This window comes from Helianthus annuus, chromosome 7, assembly GCF_002127325.2.
Source record: "Helianthus annuus cultivar XRQ/B chromosome 7, HanXRQr2.0-SUNRISE, whole genome shotgun sequence".
Classification (NCBI taxonomy): domain Eukaryota; kingdom Viridiplantae; phylum Streptophyta; class Magnoliopsida; order Asterales; family Asteraceae; genus Helianthus; species Helianthus annuus.
This window is the reverse complement of record NC_035439.2, coordinates 146602377-146620486: the sequence shown is the minus strand read 5'-3', so window position 1 is coordinate 146620486 and position 18110 is coordinate 146602377.

The window sequence follows — 18110 nt, the reverse complement described above, 5'->3', positions numbered from 1 at the left end:
GAAGACTCGCAAAGATGGTAATGTGGAGTATGTTCTAGATCATCTGTGGACATAGGGATGGATGTTAGTATAAGTTTACGTGCGTTATGAACGTTGTAATACGTTTAGCCCCCTAGGGTAATAAAAAAAGATCACACATGACACTTGTCGCCATGTTACACATGTTAATTGTGTGTGCACATGTAACATCTTCTCTACAACGTGTGTAACATCCTTAAAAGTTGTGTTCCTACTATGCTTTATATTTTTTAAGTACTTATAGGTAAACATGTTTTTTAAGATACAACATGTAACATGTGTTACACCGAAATGTTACACAAGTGTTTCCAGTTTACACATGTTACGTCTTGTGTAACTCTGCTTTATATTTTGTAAGTGTTTCCAGTTTCCAGTTTAAACATGTTTTAAAGATACAACCTGTAACATGTAAGTATTTATAGGTAAACATGTTTTAAAGATACAACCGTATCACCTTACAAGTTATATGTTTTGCTGACAAACGCCATGTCACACATGTTACACACTATAGAGTGAAACAACAGTATTGAACGCTGCTACACATTTCCCATTCTGTCATAACATGTGTAACCTTTTTGGGGGTTTCGATGTTGTAGGTTTATACAGACTTAAATATATACAAATGATCCAAAAATGATCATACATGTGCTACCCTCTAGTGTAACATAAGTTACAAACATGTCTTACATATGTGCAGCCCCGATTTTTGGTAACAAAGGGGTTGAACATATGTAACACATGTTTGTAACATGTGTTACACTAGAGGGTTACTTCTGTACAACGTCAAATGTACCCACCACCTGCCCTTCATCGACTTCTTGTTCCCCTTCTTCATCGGTTTCTCCATCTTCCTGCCAAGATCCCTTCTCGTTTGGCTGCAACTGCTATGGTCAAGTCATAATAACACAAGTTACAGTCCAGTATTTTTAATTTACTAATTAAAAAACAATAGTAGTAACATCACTAACACTAGTTACCTTTTACCCAATTATGCCCTGAACTTGAAGACTCCCCAAATTTTGAGTTTTTATCTGCATCATTTCACACATAAAAAAAACTAAGCAAAACCACCCAAAAAAAGGTTACATATGTAAACAGTTACCATACACTTCAAACAACTACTATCCGGTAGAACCAACTCCCTCGCTGCAAGCACTAAACAAACATGTAACATATGTTAGCACAACCTTTCGTATTTGTTTGACGTCGTATAGCTTTTGCTTTTGTTTTCTAGACTGGACAGTTGTACTCCCCACAACAATTGTTTTAGATGTGTTACCCTTAAGTGTAACACACGTTACAAACATGTGTTACATATGTGTAGCTCCTTTTTGTGTCCAAGAAAGGGCTGGTTTTAACATAGGTAACAAGTGTAACATTATTACAACATATGTAGCTAATTATACTAGCAAGACATTTCAACTAACAACCCATTTAAAATAAATTTCAACCCATTTAAAATTACATTTCAACATTTCAACTTGTAAGCTAAGAACAACTGATAATATCAAAAAAAATAAAAATGATTTTAATACAAAAATAAAAACCTGTAAACTACATAAACATTTACCCATTAGTAGACCATTTTGTGCACACAAAAACATATTAACAACAGCCTTAACAAAAAAAGGTTACTAAGTAAAACCTCTAGTGTAACACACGTTACAAACATGTGTTACATATGTGTAGCTCCTTTTGTGTCCAAGAAAGGGCTGATTTTAACATAAGTAACATGTGTAACATTGTTACAACATATGTAGCAGCAAAAAGAACTACTTTTTATATATAAAATGAACGAGATCATTACTACATAAACATGATTTTAATACAAAAAACAAAAACCTGTAACTACTAAACATTTACCATTACTAGACCACTTTGAGCACACAAAAACATATTAACAACAACCTTAACAAAAAAAATCAAGGTAAATTAGTTCAAACCTGCTTCTCTCTCACACACTTGTGTGTGTGTTCTTGGTGTTCGAGAACACGATGAAGATTGTTGTCTCTCTATCTAAAATCAAGGTAAATTAGGTTCAAACATGCTTCTCTCTCACATACTTGTGCGTGTGTTCTTGGTGTTCGAGATGAACACGATAAGATTGTTGTTCCTCTCTCTAAATCTGCTTCTCTCTCATGTTCATCTTCAAATCTGCTTCTCTCTCATGTTCATCTTCAAATCTGCTTCTGCACTTGCTTCTTGTTTTCTTCCATTTTCCGGTGACTTTTACCGGATGATAACAACTGAAATGTTGCTCTCATATCTAGGGATTTCGATTCACCGTCGCACCTTGTTTTTATCTTGTTTCGCGATTCACCGTAGCACCTTTTTCTTCTTCTCCGGCGAGACTTCTTCTTCTCCGGCGAATGGATGATGATGATGATGATGATGGTGGTGACTTCTTCTTCTTCGGCGAGACTTCTTCTTCTCCGGCGAGACTTCTCTCTTAAATCTCTCTCTCTACCTCCTGAACTCTCACACACACACTTGTATGTGTTCTTGGTGTTTATTTTGAAACATGGAGAGAGAGAGAGAATGGATGATGATGATGATGGTGAATTTACAGAAGAAGAAGAAGAATGAAGAGAGAGAGAATGAGATATTTTGAATTCTCAAAAAGAAGAAAGATGAAAGAGAGAGAATGATGATGGTTTGATGGTGATGGTGACAATTAAAGAAGAGAGAGAAAGAGATATTTTAATATATGGTTTGTACTTACTTTGACTTCTTTTGGACAAATGTAATCATATCATATGTAATTTTACCCATATGCCCTTGAACTAACTTTATTGACTTTATCATGTATTTAATTTAATTCAAAAAGGTTTCAAATTTTATGAGCCATTGGATGATCTTGATCAATGGTCATAGATTGGGTTTCCTAGGTTTTCTTAGTACAAATAAGTTTTCTATACATCCATGCCCTATATATATATATATATATATATATATATATATATATATATATATATATATATATATATATAGTGGATCGCTAAAATGAAAACCACCTCTAGTTGTAAAAACCATGGGAACCACTTTCTAGCCTTTAGATCAACTTGATGGATGGATGAGATTAAAAGTAACAAAAATTAATATTAAATGGTTTTTGTCTTATTATGTCTTTAATATTATAATCCAAAAGGGTATTTAAGTAATTTTGTTTTTTTTGTCTTATTAAGTTTATTGTTTTTTATTAAAATTTTGTCCTATTACATTAAATGTTTTTTTTTCTTAAATCAGTTTTTTTTTATATTAAACAAACATCAGTTTTTTTTTTCTAAAATCTGTTTTTTTTTCTAAAATCTATTTTTTTTCTAAAATCAGTTTTTTTTACGCTCCGTTTTTTCACGCCGTTTTACGACCCGTCTTACGCCCGGGTTTTTCAAGCGACGTTTTTTTAACACGCCGTTTTATTAACGCGACGTTTTTTACGCGGCGTTTTTTACGCGGCGTTTTTTACGCGCCTGTTTTTTAACGCCGCTTTTTACGCGTCGTTTTTTAACGCCATTTTTTTACGTTTTATGCGCCGGTTTTTTAGGTTAACGTTTTTTTACGTTTTACGCGCCGGTTTTTTACGTTAATGTTTTTTTTTACGTTTTACGCGCCGGTTTTTTACGTTAACATTTTTACGTTTACGTTTTACCTAAAACTTTTTACGTTTTTTCGAAAAACCTTTTTACATTTTACGTAAAACCCTTTACGTTTTACGCGCCGATTTTTTACGTTAACGTTTTTTACATTTTACGCACCGGGTTTTTACGTTAACATTTTTAAATTCAGGTTTTTTACGTTAACGGTTTTTTTACGTTAACGGTTTTTTTACGTTAACGGCTTTTACGTTAACGGTTTTTTACGTTAACGTTTTTACGTTAACGGTTTTTTCGTTTTAGTAAAAAAAATTACGTTTTACGTTTTACGTAGAACTTTTTACTTTTTACGATTTACGTAAAACGTTTTACATAAAACTTTTTACGCTTCACGTTTTTACGTTTTACGTTAAAAAAGTTTACGGGTTATTTTACGTTAACGGTTTTTTTACGTTAACGGTTTTTACGTTAACGGTTTTTTACGTTAACGTTTTTACGTTAACGTTTTTTTCGTTTTAGTAAAAAAAAAATACGTTTTACGTTTTACGTAGAACTTTTTACTTTTTACGTAAAACGTAAGACGTTTTACGTTTTACGTAAGACTTTTTACGATTTACGTAAAACGTTTTACGTAAAACTTTTTACGCATCACGTTTTTACGTGTTACGTTAAAAAAGTTTACGGGTTATTTTTTTTTTACAAAATTTTTTTTTACGCAAAAACGAACGCTCCCAGAAATCACAAACTCGGGAGGTGTCTCAGATATATTGTTATCATCATCGACGCCTAAAAAAATATAAAAACCCAACAAACATAAAAAACAAAGGGTATCTCGAAAAAAAAACGGGGTTTGGCTCAGATTATCCGATAATCAAGAGGCTGCAAAAAGTGGGGTTGCAGGATCAAAAACCCTACCCTCCGCCGTCCTTGCCACGCCATCGTCATCAAAATCTACAGTTTTTTTTTTTTTTTTGCATCATCGCCACCCCCGTCGATCGTATCAAAACCCACAGATTTAAATATCACAAATAAAAACCCATAGATCAACATGAACAACATTCAAACCTAGATTCAACCCAGATTCAACATGAACAACAACCACAACCCAGATTCAACATGAACATCATTCAAAAAAACAGAATATCATTCAAACACAGATTCAACAGGATCAAAAAAGGTCACAATAACATCATTCAAACCCAGATTCAACATGACCAACATTCAAGCCCAGATTCAACAGAATCAAACCCAGAAAGTCAAACCCCCAAGAACACCCATCAGATTCAAAAAAACCCAGAAAAATCAAGAACACCCATAAAGAACATCATTCAAACACAAAATCATACCAAAAATGCCATCGAACCGAGAGTCATCAGAAAATCAACTAAAACCATAAAAATGGATGCTAGATCACACACCCCCCACCTGTCGTCGACCCACCACCACCCACCGTCGAACCGCCACTACTAACCCGCTGTTAGAACCACCGCCGCCGACCAAACCACCACCGTAACATCATAGATCGGGGCACCAACAACCACAACATCATAGATCGGGGCACCAACATCATAGATCGGGACACCAACAACCATAGATCGGGACACCAACAACCACAAACATCAAATCGGAGCTCACTACCCCCCAATCGGAGCGGCGATGACGGCGGCGGTGGTGATCTCACGGATCTTCCCGTTTCTGTTCTCCGGTCAGGTTTTGAGAGAGAGAACGAGGGTTGTCAGAACGAGGGGGTGTGGGTGTGCGTGAACGTTTTTCGGCTTGAAAAGGGGGTGCAGGAGATCATCGGAATGCCGACAGTCGCCGGCTCCGCTGGAAAGTGAGGGTGAGAGATGAACTGGGGGTCAGGGTGTTGTGTTGTGATTTAATAGTGAGGGTGAGAGATGAACTTCGGTTGAACATAATTAGAATTTGCAAGTAATTTAAAGGAAATGGGTTTTGGGGTTAGATTTCAAGAGAGAGAGAGATGATGAATGAGAGATAAAGTCTGCAACTTATTTAAAGTTGTGAGAGAGGTGACAGGAAAATTAAAAGAAAGAAAGAGGAGAGAGATAGGACAAGACATTTTGGGTAAATGACCGATATACCCTTTTTGTTGGCAATACCTGATTGGTGGAGATTGGTTCTCATGGTTCTTACAACTGGAGGTGGTTTTCATTTTAGCGGCTCCCTATATATATATATATATATATATATATATATATATATATATATATATATAAAGCATTCACTTGGTCTACAAACAAAATAAATTGATCAAATAAACATGTAAATTGACCAAACAAATTGACTAAATAAACATGTACACCAAAACAAAGTGACCCAAATAAATTCACCCTATCAAACCTTTAAATTCACCAAATAAAATGACCAAACAAGCAACAAAGATTTTTCTGCAATAAACTAACCATTGTAAAAACATTCCATTGTCAAACATAGCTAAAACATTCTATTGCCATAAGGAGAAAAACTAGCATCATTTCTTCTTGCTTTGCCCTTGAAGGTAAATTTGGAATCTAATTTAATAACATTTGAATCTAATTCGATACAAGATACTAATTCGATAACATAATCATCATCATCATCATCCAACGTAACTTGGGTGCGTTGTTGCATTAAAAAACCATAGCAGAAATTACAAAGCTTGAATCTTACCGTATACTAACTCAATATCATAATCACTAAATTCAAGAATAGCCGAACCGAGGTAGCTCAATAAGGTAATAAAGTTTTTTCTTTTAAAATAGTGTTTATAGCCCTAGCAGATATTAATCATTCAAACCATCTATGTAAGTGAACAAATAAATAATAGGTACTAAAATAATTTTATCAAACTATAAATTAACAATCGATATAGGTTCAAATTTAATTAATGTAACGAGTATGTTATAAGCAAGTTAAAACCAGTTTAAGACTTTCGATCGAAGTGAACACTTTAAAAAATATGTTTTTTAAATTAATATAAAAAACAAACACAAATTTTGAAAAAAAAAAACGTCTACAATATTTTTTTACACTTTTGAATTTGTTTTGTAACAAAAATAATACTTTTAAAAAATTATGACATGTATAGGGGGTAAATATGATAAGTTTAAGGGGTTGCTAAACGTACCCCCTTTCCTTGAATTTTACTAAACGTACCTCCTCCCTAAAGTTTCAAATTAATACAATTTAAACCTTTTTGTTTTCCTTTCTTTTTTTTTCATTTTGTAATCTTTTATTGTTAGTTTTTTAGATTTTTTTTTTCTAAAATGTTTTGTATTCACTTTACTATAAAACGGTTTTTTTTTTCTAAAAGTTGTTTTATTTTTTTTAGGAAAGTGTTTTTTTTAGAAATTCCAACACACGTATTGCTATCCTAACGAACTGACCCGATACCACCCGAACAATATCGGTACTAGTAACAATATTAAATTATATGGTTTCAATTTCAATGAATCGATACCGTATCAAACCTAACCGATACCGGCCAAACAATATCATACTCGAGGTACATGTATTCATTTTTATGGTTTCCAATTTCGATAATTTATTTTCATTTGCTGTTAAACCCAGCCTTGTCGTGGTGTTTGCCCTTTATTTTATGCAATGCACAACAGGTATTCGGGTAGCTTACAATTACCAAATCATGGTTATGCATTTTGTACAAATTATTTTACTTTATGGTTTTCCCTTTTAGTAGTGAGTTAGATGAGGCGTTTGAATTTTGTGTTTGAATATAAATTTAGGGCTTTAGTATTGTTAAAACTTGAAGTTTAAGGTTAATGAAACTATTATCGAAAAGAAATCCATTAACTTTTGAGTGTTTACTAATGTTTATATATATTTATTTTGATTTGATTTCGTACTTTATGATGTTCCGGACTCGACCATACAGAAAATAATTTGAATCCTTTTTATTTCAAAATAAAACCATTCATAAAAAGATTAAGGATTTTTATAAGGGTGAAATTTGAAAACTTTTAAACTTATTTTTTAGGGGGTGAAGAGTATGACAAGTAACAAAAGAGGGTATATTTAGCTCACTCCTAAGTTTAAATGTTATATTATAAAAGGGGGTATGAAAAGTAACAAAGGATATAGTTTAGCAGCCCCTTTTTTTACATGTTTTGATATTTTATTTATTAGAAAGTGCCAAAGGTCGGTGTTCTTTTTTTTTGGATTAAGCGTGGGGGTTGTTTGACGTTTGGAAATGATAAGATTATTTCACAAAAGGGGGACCAAAGTTGAAACCATTTAATGATATGGAAATATGCTTTGACTAAACCGAATATATGGGTCAGAAAAACCGAAACTGCCACTTGTATGTAGACTTTGTCTTCGTCAAAAGTCATCTTTATTCTTTTATCTATGCTTATTTTTGTAAAAGAAGCTTACATATTTGATGATACACGAGTGATTATTACATAATTTTACCTTGTAATAGAATCCATCACCGGTTCCAAACATGAAGTTGTAATACTAAAAATGTACGATGGTCGATAGAGGTACCTTCCTCGGGCCAAGGGCGTAGCATTCAAGGGGCCGGGAGGGGCGCCCGACCCCCCGAACTTTTCGCTCAGTAGTGTTATGTATGTACGTTTTGTGTAGAATTTTTTAGGTATATACGTTTTCGACCCTCCGGTTTTATAAAAAAATTAGGCTAAATTGCACTTTTCGTCCTTTATGTTTCAGGGTTTCTGCAGGCGCTGTCCTTTAAGTTTAAAAATTACACTCTATGTCCTTTATGTTTGCAACCTATAACGGGCGGTGTCCTTTCTCATAAACCCAGTTATCTTTTAATGTTAAAACTCATTGTCTCTCTCAACTTCAAACATGAAGGACCTTTTATGTAAAAAAGTGAAATATTCAAAAACAAAACAAAAGCATGAAGGACCTTTTATGTAAAAAAGTGAAATATTCAAAAACAAAACAAAAGCAGCCTTCATCTTCTACATTATCCGGCCGGATTTTCCGGCGACAATTCCGGCAACCACGGAACCGCCAATCACGTCGTTTTGTTCCGTTCTTTTTGCGTTAAAACTTATCTCCACCACCAACAAATCCACATCTCCATTCTTATCCCGGAAACTCGGCATACCTGGCTATTTCTCTGGTGAACCACCACCACCACCACATAAGCACCCTTAGCCATGGCCAGTCCCCACCATCTAAACCCCTACCACCGCACCCCCTTACCATATGGCCTTCTCCGGTGAAGCACCACCTCCACCATCTGAACCGCACCACCCCGGCACCCCAAACAAAACTTGCAACTCGATCAAAACAAATTCACCAGATCTGAAGCAACATCGCAAAACCACATCGCCGTTCATTATTGAAATATCACCAACCAGATCTGAAGCAGCATTGCAAAATCAAACCGTCTTTACAATTAATCACCGGTTAGAAAATGATCTACACTAGGACGTCGCCAGTCAAATACAGGGGTTTCGGAGACTTGTCGTCCTCTGTAACATTTCTTGCCGTCTTCTGTCACATTTCCTTTGCCGACATTGTTTCATACAGTAATATCTTCGTTGAATGGAGGAGGAAGAGAGAACGTTTGAAAATTGTAGTTCAACGTCACTTTGAAAATAAGTAGGTCAACATCACTTTGAAAATTGTAGTTTAACCATGTGAAATCTGAAAAGTTACTGACTATTTCTTTCTTCTTTTTTGTTTTCGTTTATATGTATTTTTTTGGGTAAATTCCACCACCAACATCACTTTTGCGTCAATACAACCTTCAATTTCTCTGTTTCTTACCCTGTAATCACGCCGGAAAAGCAATTTTCGGGATAAGAATGAAGATATGGATTTGTTGGTGGCGGAGATAAGTTTTAACGCAAAAAGAACGGAACAAAACGACGTGATTGACGGTTCCGTGGTTGCCGGAATTGTCGCCGGAGAATCCGGCCGGATAATGTAGAAGATGAATGCGTTGCTTTTGTTTTGTTTTGTTTTTGAATATTTCACTTTTTTACATAAAAGGTCCCTCATGTTTCAAGTTGAGAGAGACAATGAGTTTTAACATTAAAAGATAACTGGGTTTATGAGAAAGGACACCGCCCGTTATATGTTGCAAACATAAAGGACATAGAGTGTAATTTTTAAACTTAAAGGACAGCGTCTGTAGAAACCCTGAAACATAAAGGACGAAAAATGCAATTTAGCCAAAAAATTACTTGTATATAATTTTTAGGTTCGGTGACTTCCGACCCCCCGGTGGAAATTTTCAAGCTTCGCCACTGCCTCGGGCCTTTCCACTTTAGGACCTATGAGGAAATTATGTACGAGCGCTCTAGACTTCAATGTACAGGCCAATGTGATCGATCCATATAACAAATAAGAGGTTCGGAATTAAAGACAATCAAAGCATACATTAAATTAGTTGATATCATATGACATTTGACGGACCATATGGTACTCGTCGTCACAACAAAGACATTATATATCCTTACAAAAAGCAACTTAGGTTGCCTCCCTAGATGAAAAGTTGTGACTTTTCATAAACCACACACATACCCCTTTGTTTAATTCAATTGTGTCGTTTATTTTTTGTGTGCCTTTGTTGTTCGACATATACAAATACCAACGGAAGTTACGGAACTCACCACAATCTCACCGACCAATAACCGCCATCAACAATTTCTCATACATGCACCAGTAACCGCCACAACAATCTCTCACCGATTCTCTCTCGCCTTTTCATATTCGTTAGTTACCGACTTTCAATTCAACTCCGTTGATCTCTGGTTTGGCACAGTAAGTTTCAAATTTTCATCTGTATTTTTGGTTCCCCCAAGTTTTCACTTTCATCGTTTATGTTTTTGTAGTCGATTAATTCATTCGGTTCTTTAGTTGTAAGGTATGAACCATGTTTATAATTTGTATGTGCATACGAAGACAAAATCACATACGAAACAACTTAAACACACTCAAACCTTTAACGAAAGAATAATGAAAATTGTTTATAGATACATCTCTGATTACATACAAACCGTAAAGGAAAAAGATCTGAATATAAAAAACAACCCTTCCGCCAGTTTGAATCAGAAGTCATTTGCGGTGGGTGGGGGGCTACGGCTACGGTTACGACTTTCGGTTGGCTGAGGATGGCGAAACGATGCGTACCAGCGTTGTGTTTGTTGCGGTGATTGTTGGCAGCGAGTGTGTGAGATGGGCTTAGGAGACATGAGAGATCTGCAGAGATAGGGGAAACTAAAAAAAAGGTTGTGTGACACTGTGGGTTACGAGGACATGTTTTCCAAATACAAGAGGAAGGGTTATGGTATATGATGTGATGGGATGGGTTGGCTGGAATGCACATTGGGGTAAATCAATTATATATTTAGTTAAAACAAGGCCAAATTCCTACATGCAAATAACAAACCTCAAAAATACCAAAAATCAAACAACCAAGTGGGGGAGAAGATACGAATCATAGATAAGAACGGAAAATCAATGAACACAGAAAACCCACCTACACTGAGAAACACCAAAGAAGAATTAAAAGAAAAGGGATCCAGGAGGGACCGAGGCTAACACTCAAAGGAAAGTATGATGGTCAAAGTGTGAAAGCAAAAGGAGGATTAAAAGTATAAAAGGCACCGACCTTTAACTTTAATATTATATAAATTATTGACAGTTGTATTATAGATGGAACTATTTTTTAAGTGTTGTAGTGATATTGTTTTATAATTTAAAATATTCTTTTATGACCTTATTTTTTTAATAGAATGAATAATAAATAGATGAAATACTATGAAAATAAAACTGTTATATGCGTATTAAAAAAACTAAATGATAGAAATGTTGCATTTTAATGATAACAATAAGTTACATTTAAGTTAAGATTTGTGATAGGTTATATATTCATAAAACATATGATTTAGACTTAAATTTATCGTTGGAAAAAAGCAAACAATATAGTCTAAAATTAAATAAATCAATCAATAGACTAATTGTGTATTAAATATTTTACATAAGCTTTATTTTGATCTTCCATTTCAATTTTTATACGGAGTGTCGGTGTCATATCAATAACTGATACCGCATCTTATAGTCATATGAAAAACATTTATAATCAACATCCCGCCGCAACGCGCGGGTTTGCGTTAACTCGTTAGTTAGTAAACAGTACCAGAAATGTGTCAAACATAAGAATATAAAAAAAAAAATTTACTGATGAAATGTTTCTTTTTTTTAAATATGATTTGAAACCTTCAACGAAAAGAAATTTTCTGAGTTAAAATCACCAATATAAAACTTATCTTTCTACAACATGTCAACATTAAACAAGATGGACTTAACTCGTTGAACATGACTTAATATAATAAAAGCTCACATACAACCTTAACAAAAGAATAAATATAAAAAAAAAACCTGGCTATAATTTGATTAATCAACAATCTCGATGATCAAGAATTCAAGTGTCAATTGGTCAAGTCAAATACATTCAAATGACGGTTAATATATTAGTGGTCTTATGATATTCGCTTTCATGTATCGGTGAACACAACTGGACCCTTTGCCATTTAATACTACTCGACTTGATCTTACGTTCATCAATGCACGCACATGTTATGTGCTCTCAATGAATTTAATTATATATAGTGAAATAATGTATACTTTGTACCATTTTAATTAAAACATATGTAATATATTAAAATGAGTTAAATTGTACATAATTAATAATCTTTTTTAGTAGACAACATGTAGGGGAATCATGATTATTTTTGGTGTTTAAGAGAAGGTTTCATGGTTTCAAGTCAATTTCTAGAACTTGTTTTGATTATAGATGATGCGGTAGTTGAAATAAGGGATGTGAATAGTGTTTATTGGGATCCGCTAGTTGAACCAGCGAATGTGCAACACTGTGCAACAAAACATGTTATATACCAAGTAAAATAAAAATTTGACTTTGGTACGTTGATGGTGGTTGTTCCAGGCACATGACAGGAGATATTAGATGTCGATCTTGAACAATGAAGATTTCTTGTTCTTAATGATGTAACAAGTGCGGAATCCAAGTTACACTACAAACCAAGCAATATGATAATCAATAACACACAAAGATACTCAATAACATTCCATATAATGATTTGACAGAGATTTGTTAGAGTATACACACTCAAAGCTCACAATACTTTCACTAAGAAATCTGAAATGACAACTTCTATATTTATACACAAATACAGCATGCCAAACGACATGGTCTAAGACACAAACAACAAGGCATGCCGTTTGAGTCCAGTACTAAACGACAACCTAAGTCGTTTGATAACAGGAGGATGTCGTTTGACTTTGGTCAACTTACACAAAGTCAAACAAAAATACAACTTTAACGTTTAAACGAAGACTGAGTGTTATACATAAAGATAATTTACAAACTACAGACAAAAATGCATCAAAAAACTCCCCCTTGGATGCAGCTTGTGATTCTTCGGTCTTCATATCTTTGGGTCTTCTAAGTATTGTTGATGAGAAGACATCCACTTGCTCCTTGAATTGATCTCGTAACAGTGGCATATTCGAACAAACTTCTGAAACTTCAATGCTTGAACTACGCCATCGTCTTCATAAAAGATATGGTTGTTGAACAGCGTCTGGATGACCTTTTTCGACATATTTATGATTCACATACGGTGTATCATCACGAAAAACAATCACTGCTTCGCCCATCTCAGAATCATAACACCACAGCTTCATGTTCCCGCAAAATTAACCCCAAATCATCTGAACAGGTGATGACTCTGATTCTCGCAAGGGCAGATATGTCATAATGTGGCAGTGAGATAATGCTCAGCAAAGAGTTGAAGTTTTTATTTTGTGTTCTTGTTTGATTGCCACCCATCTCAAATCCTTCACATACATCCAACTCTATATATATTGCCCTTCGATCTATCTTTCTCTAACTCCATATACATAGCATGTTTGGGAGGAGGAGGTGGTTTAGGATGACTTTTTGACAAATGCCGCCATCCACTCTTTATGCTTGTTTTTCCCTTTTGATTTGAGTTAGAGAATAATTTGTGGACGTATCTTGTTCCTTGAGATTTTCAAGTAGATCTTGTTCCCCCAAATCTGACATTGCATTATCGAAAGGATCTATTTCTCCACCATCGTCCCTAACGTACTTCTCAGGGCTATATCCAGGTGCATCCTCAAACTCAATCACATTAACATTATCCAAACTTGACACATCACTTTCCACAGGAGCGGACTGGACATCTACTTCATCAACATATTCATTTTATACAACTTAACAACTGTGTAGTATGGTGGGTAGAGGGGAAAACATATTTTTCTCGATAGACACATGGTTGGAAGGAACAGTGAAGGACTATTATAGAGACTACAATGGTGGAGTATTATGGTCTTCGGAGTGGATTCGGACACCAGAAATAAATGCAGAAAAGGAAGAAATGAAGAGTTCAAATGTAATTCTTGCCTAACAAAAGATACAAGATGAACCTGATAGTTGGATTTGGAAAGGCATCAAGGATCTAGAAATCTCAGTCAAAGAAGTAAGATTGTCAATAGCATCCCAACTCGATTTAAACAACCCGATATGTGATCTTTCGTACAGCCCAAGATAAACATGTTTTTTTGAAGAGCGCGTGATGGTAGAATACCTTTTGCGAAGGCTTTGGAAGGCAGGGGACTAAATATACAACAAACAACATATTCACTTTGTGGGAATATGGTAGAAGATGCTACACTTTAATTGGATATACCATGGAAAATAGAAGTTGGAGCCAGATTTTATGGTGGGTAAAGAATCAACAAACCAACAATGGGAGTCATTTCGAGATGCATTACAAAACGCACAAAAGTTGGGGGCGTACGGATAATCGAAAGAAACTGTTACATGCAATGTTTTCACAAACCACGTGGAGCATTTGGAACGCACGCAATGCAAAGGTTTTTAGCGGAAAAGAATGTAGTATATTCAAAGTTGTTGAGGAAATAAAAGAAAGAACGTTCGAGTGGGTAATGAATAGATCAAAAGTAACGGGTGTCTCATGGAACGATTGGAGAAATTTTAGTTTTTCAGTATAATTTGTATTTTGATTTGGTTCTTTGCTGAATGTAGATTGCAATATGTAATATGTCCTTCGTTGTGACGGTTTTGTCATTTGTTGTTTAACTAGGTGATGCCCCGCCCGCGTTGCGGGGCGATGGCCGAATAATCTCAACCAATTAAAAAAAACTCTACTATAGTTTTGCTAGAAATGAAAAGTAAAAAGAGTGTTAGGCAGCTCTTTGACACGATTTTTAGCTGGGGGTAAAGTCATAATTTTATTTTTACTTAGGGGAAAATCAAATTTTTTTCCCGAGGGTAAAATCCTAATTTTTAGCTAGGGGAAAACCATATATTTATTTTGCACAGGGGGCAAAAACGTAATTTTGAATTAAGGATGATATCATAATTTTGAACCGAGGGGAAATTCGTAAATTTTAGCTGGGGGCAAAAGCATAAATTTATTTTGAAGTGGGGGCAAATACGTAATTTTAAAATGTGGGGAAAACGTAATTTTAAATTAGGTATAAAATAATAAACTGGTGTAAAATCATAATTTTGAGCCGGGGTGAAAAACAAAATTCTATTTTGAACTGGGGCGAAAATGAAATTTTTTTTTTGGGTAAAGCGCGAAAATGAAATTTTGGCTGAGGGTAAAAGCGTAATTTTTTTACCGAGGGCGAAATCGTATTTTTTAGCTCGGGACAAAAGGGTTAATATATTTTGAAGTTCAAGCAAACCGTATTTTTTAACTAGGGGCAAAAACGTAATTTTAAAGTGGATATAAAATAATAAACTGGTTGGTCCAATGGGTATTGCTCGCCTCTATTTGAACCAATGGCAAAGAAACACTATTCCGGGGCAAAAACGTAATTTTAAAGCGTGTATAAAATAATAAACTGGTTAGTCTAATGGGGGAGGGGCGGCAGCCCATTTGAACCACTGGCAGGGTGATACTATTCCCTGCCATGAACCGAGGGAAAAATAGAAATTATTAGCTGGGAGCAAAAGCGTTAATTTATTTTTAAGCGGAGGTAAAAACATAATTTTGAACTAATGGCAAAATCGTTATTTTAAGGCAAAAAAACCGAAGGCAAAATTGTAAATTTAAATGGGGCAAAATCGTAATTTTAAACCAAGGGCAAAATTGACAATTTTAGCTTGGAGGAAAAGCGTAAATTAATTTTTAAGTGGGGGTAAAAACATAATTTTAAACTGATGGCAAAATCGTAATTTAAAAACAGGACAAAATCGTAAATTTGTTGGACCAATAGGGGAGTGCCAGGCAGCACCCGCCATATGAGCCACTAGACGGCCATCACTATTACCCTTAACTAGTAAATGTAATAGGGGAGTGTCAGGAAGCTTCGCCCATGTGAGCCACTAGACGGCCATCACTGTTACCCTCAACTAGTAAATGTATATGTGGTAAATATAAATAAAAGAAGTGCTACGTTTGCCTGTCAAAAAAGGAAAAAAAAAAACGTTTCACTACGATAGCCAAAGCCCAACACCATGTCACCATTATCTAATTTCTTTATTGAAGCCCACAACTTTAGTTATGAAGTCCTGATTCTCGAGTACAGAATACACCTACACAAATGTCAACCTGAGTTATCATTTAATTTACATGATAAAAGCTCCACTATATATATTACTAGGTTAGAGCATGTGTGTACACACGGTTTAAGCAAATAAAATAGTTTTAATTTGTTCTAATTTAATAAAAATAGAATGAATATTATTCAATATTAATAAAATAAACTTAAAAATACGTAGGATAGTTAAAAAATCATAAAATAATTCAAAGTTCACTTAAAATTTCCTTGTACCACATTGCTTAGTAATTTCCCTAATCTGACCAATGATGCTGAAAAAAGTTTTATTCAAGAACTCATCTTCGTTAGATGCGACCCTAGACTGGCCAATTGAATGATGAGTCGATGTTTCAGTAGGATTTTTTCCAACATAACTGTTAAAAGTTAGGTATGAATGAGCACGTACAATAATGATGTAAAAAATGTGTAATTAACAATACTCAGATTATGGAAATCAATCTATTATCAGAAAGCATATAGATTTTACCTTCTACAATTAACAATCTCTTCATTGCGATCATTGATTAACAACTTAGTGATATAGTACGCGTTTGAGACGTTGGTGTTGCCTAAGATAAAGTATATAGTAAGTTAGCATCATAACTAAATTTTTTTAAAAAAAAAAAGCTATATATAGAAAAAAAATTACAAACCTTTGTAGCCATGGAAGCTACCAAACTGAATGATAAGTACAAGATATGCTTCTTCCTTATTTTTTTGAGATGTACTATCGCATCTGATCATAGTATTCCTCCCACGATGTCATCGTTAAAGAAATAACCCGGAAATTGTTATTAATTTAGCGAATAATAACCAATAAAGTATGATAAAAATTATTAGAAAAACGATATCTAAAGGAAAACAAACTCCAAATATCTCGATATTAAGTTCATCTTATAGGATAGTTTTCCATGTCGTGTTGTTGTATCCTCCCGTTGAAACTATTCCTCTACATAACCAATAAAGTCTACAATGAAAGAAAAAAAGTTATATTTCGACTAAGACCTCCAGTGCGCAATGAAGTTATATCTCTACATAACCATTCCTCTACATAACATACCCCAATCTCAAAAAAAAAAAATGCAAAATGTAACAAACATATATAATGAAGTTATATTTCTACATAACCATTCCTCTACACAAAATATCCCAATCTCAAAAAAAATGTAAAATGTAACAAACATATATAAAAAAGACGAAACTTGTAGAGGTCCCAGATCACACCCGTGGTTTCAGCAATATCCTTGACAAATTTCAGCTCCTCAGCAATACTCATGGCATATCCAAGCCCTTTGGCCTTTAAAAAATAGATAGAATTGATTAAAAAAAAATTAAACTTTTTCAAGGTCAACCGACCATCACCAAAATTACTCATTTTGACCCTATTATCCAACGTGTCTAACTGACCAGTTACGCATCAGTTCGATAAATTGTGGTACTCGGTATAGCTATACTCAAAGCACAATTAAACGCCAAACTCAAGTCTTTTGAAAATTTTATTGAAGGCAGCTAAGAAACCTATACCTCGGCTAAATTAGTTTACACAGAACCTATTAAAATACGAAACCATGCTGTGTATGTAGTGGTACATTTAGTAGCCCATGGGATTGTATTTGTGAACCCAAATATACTTTACAATAAAAAATGATCTTTACAATAAAAAATGAAAATTAATTTAAAAAAAAAGAAAGTAATTTTCGTAAAGCAGTTTTGCATAATGTATACTTCAGTCATCTACAAATTACAGGATTGCCATAGAGATGATTATTGTTTAAGATTCGGCCCAATTATATGATCTTGAACTGGTTATTGTTTGGTAAATGAGTTCGGGTTATAAATAGATTCGCTAATGTCATGATTAAAAATGTGTCTAAATAG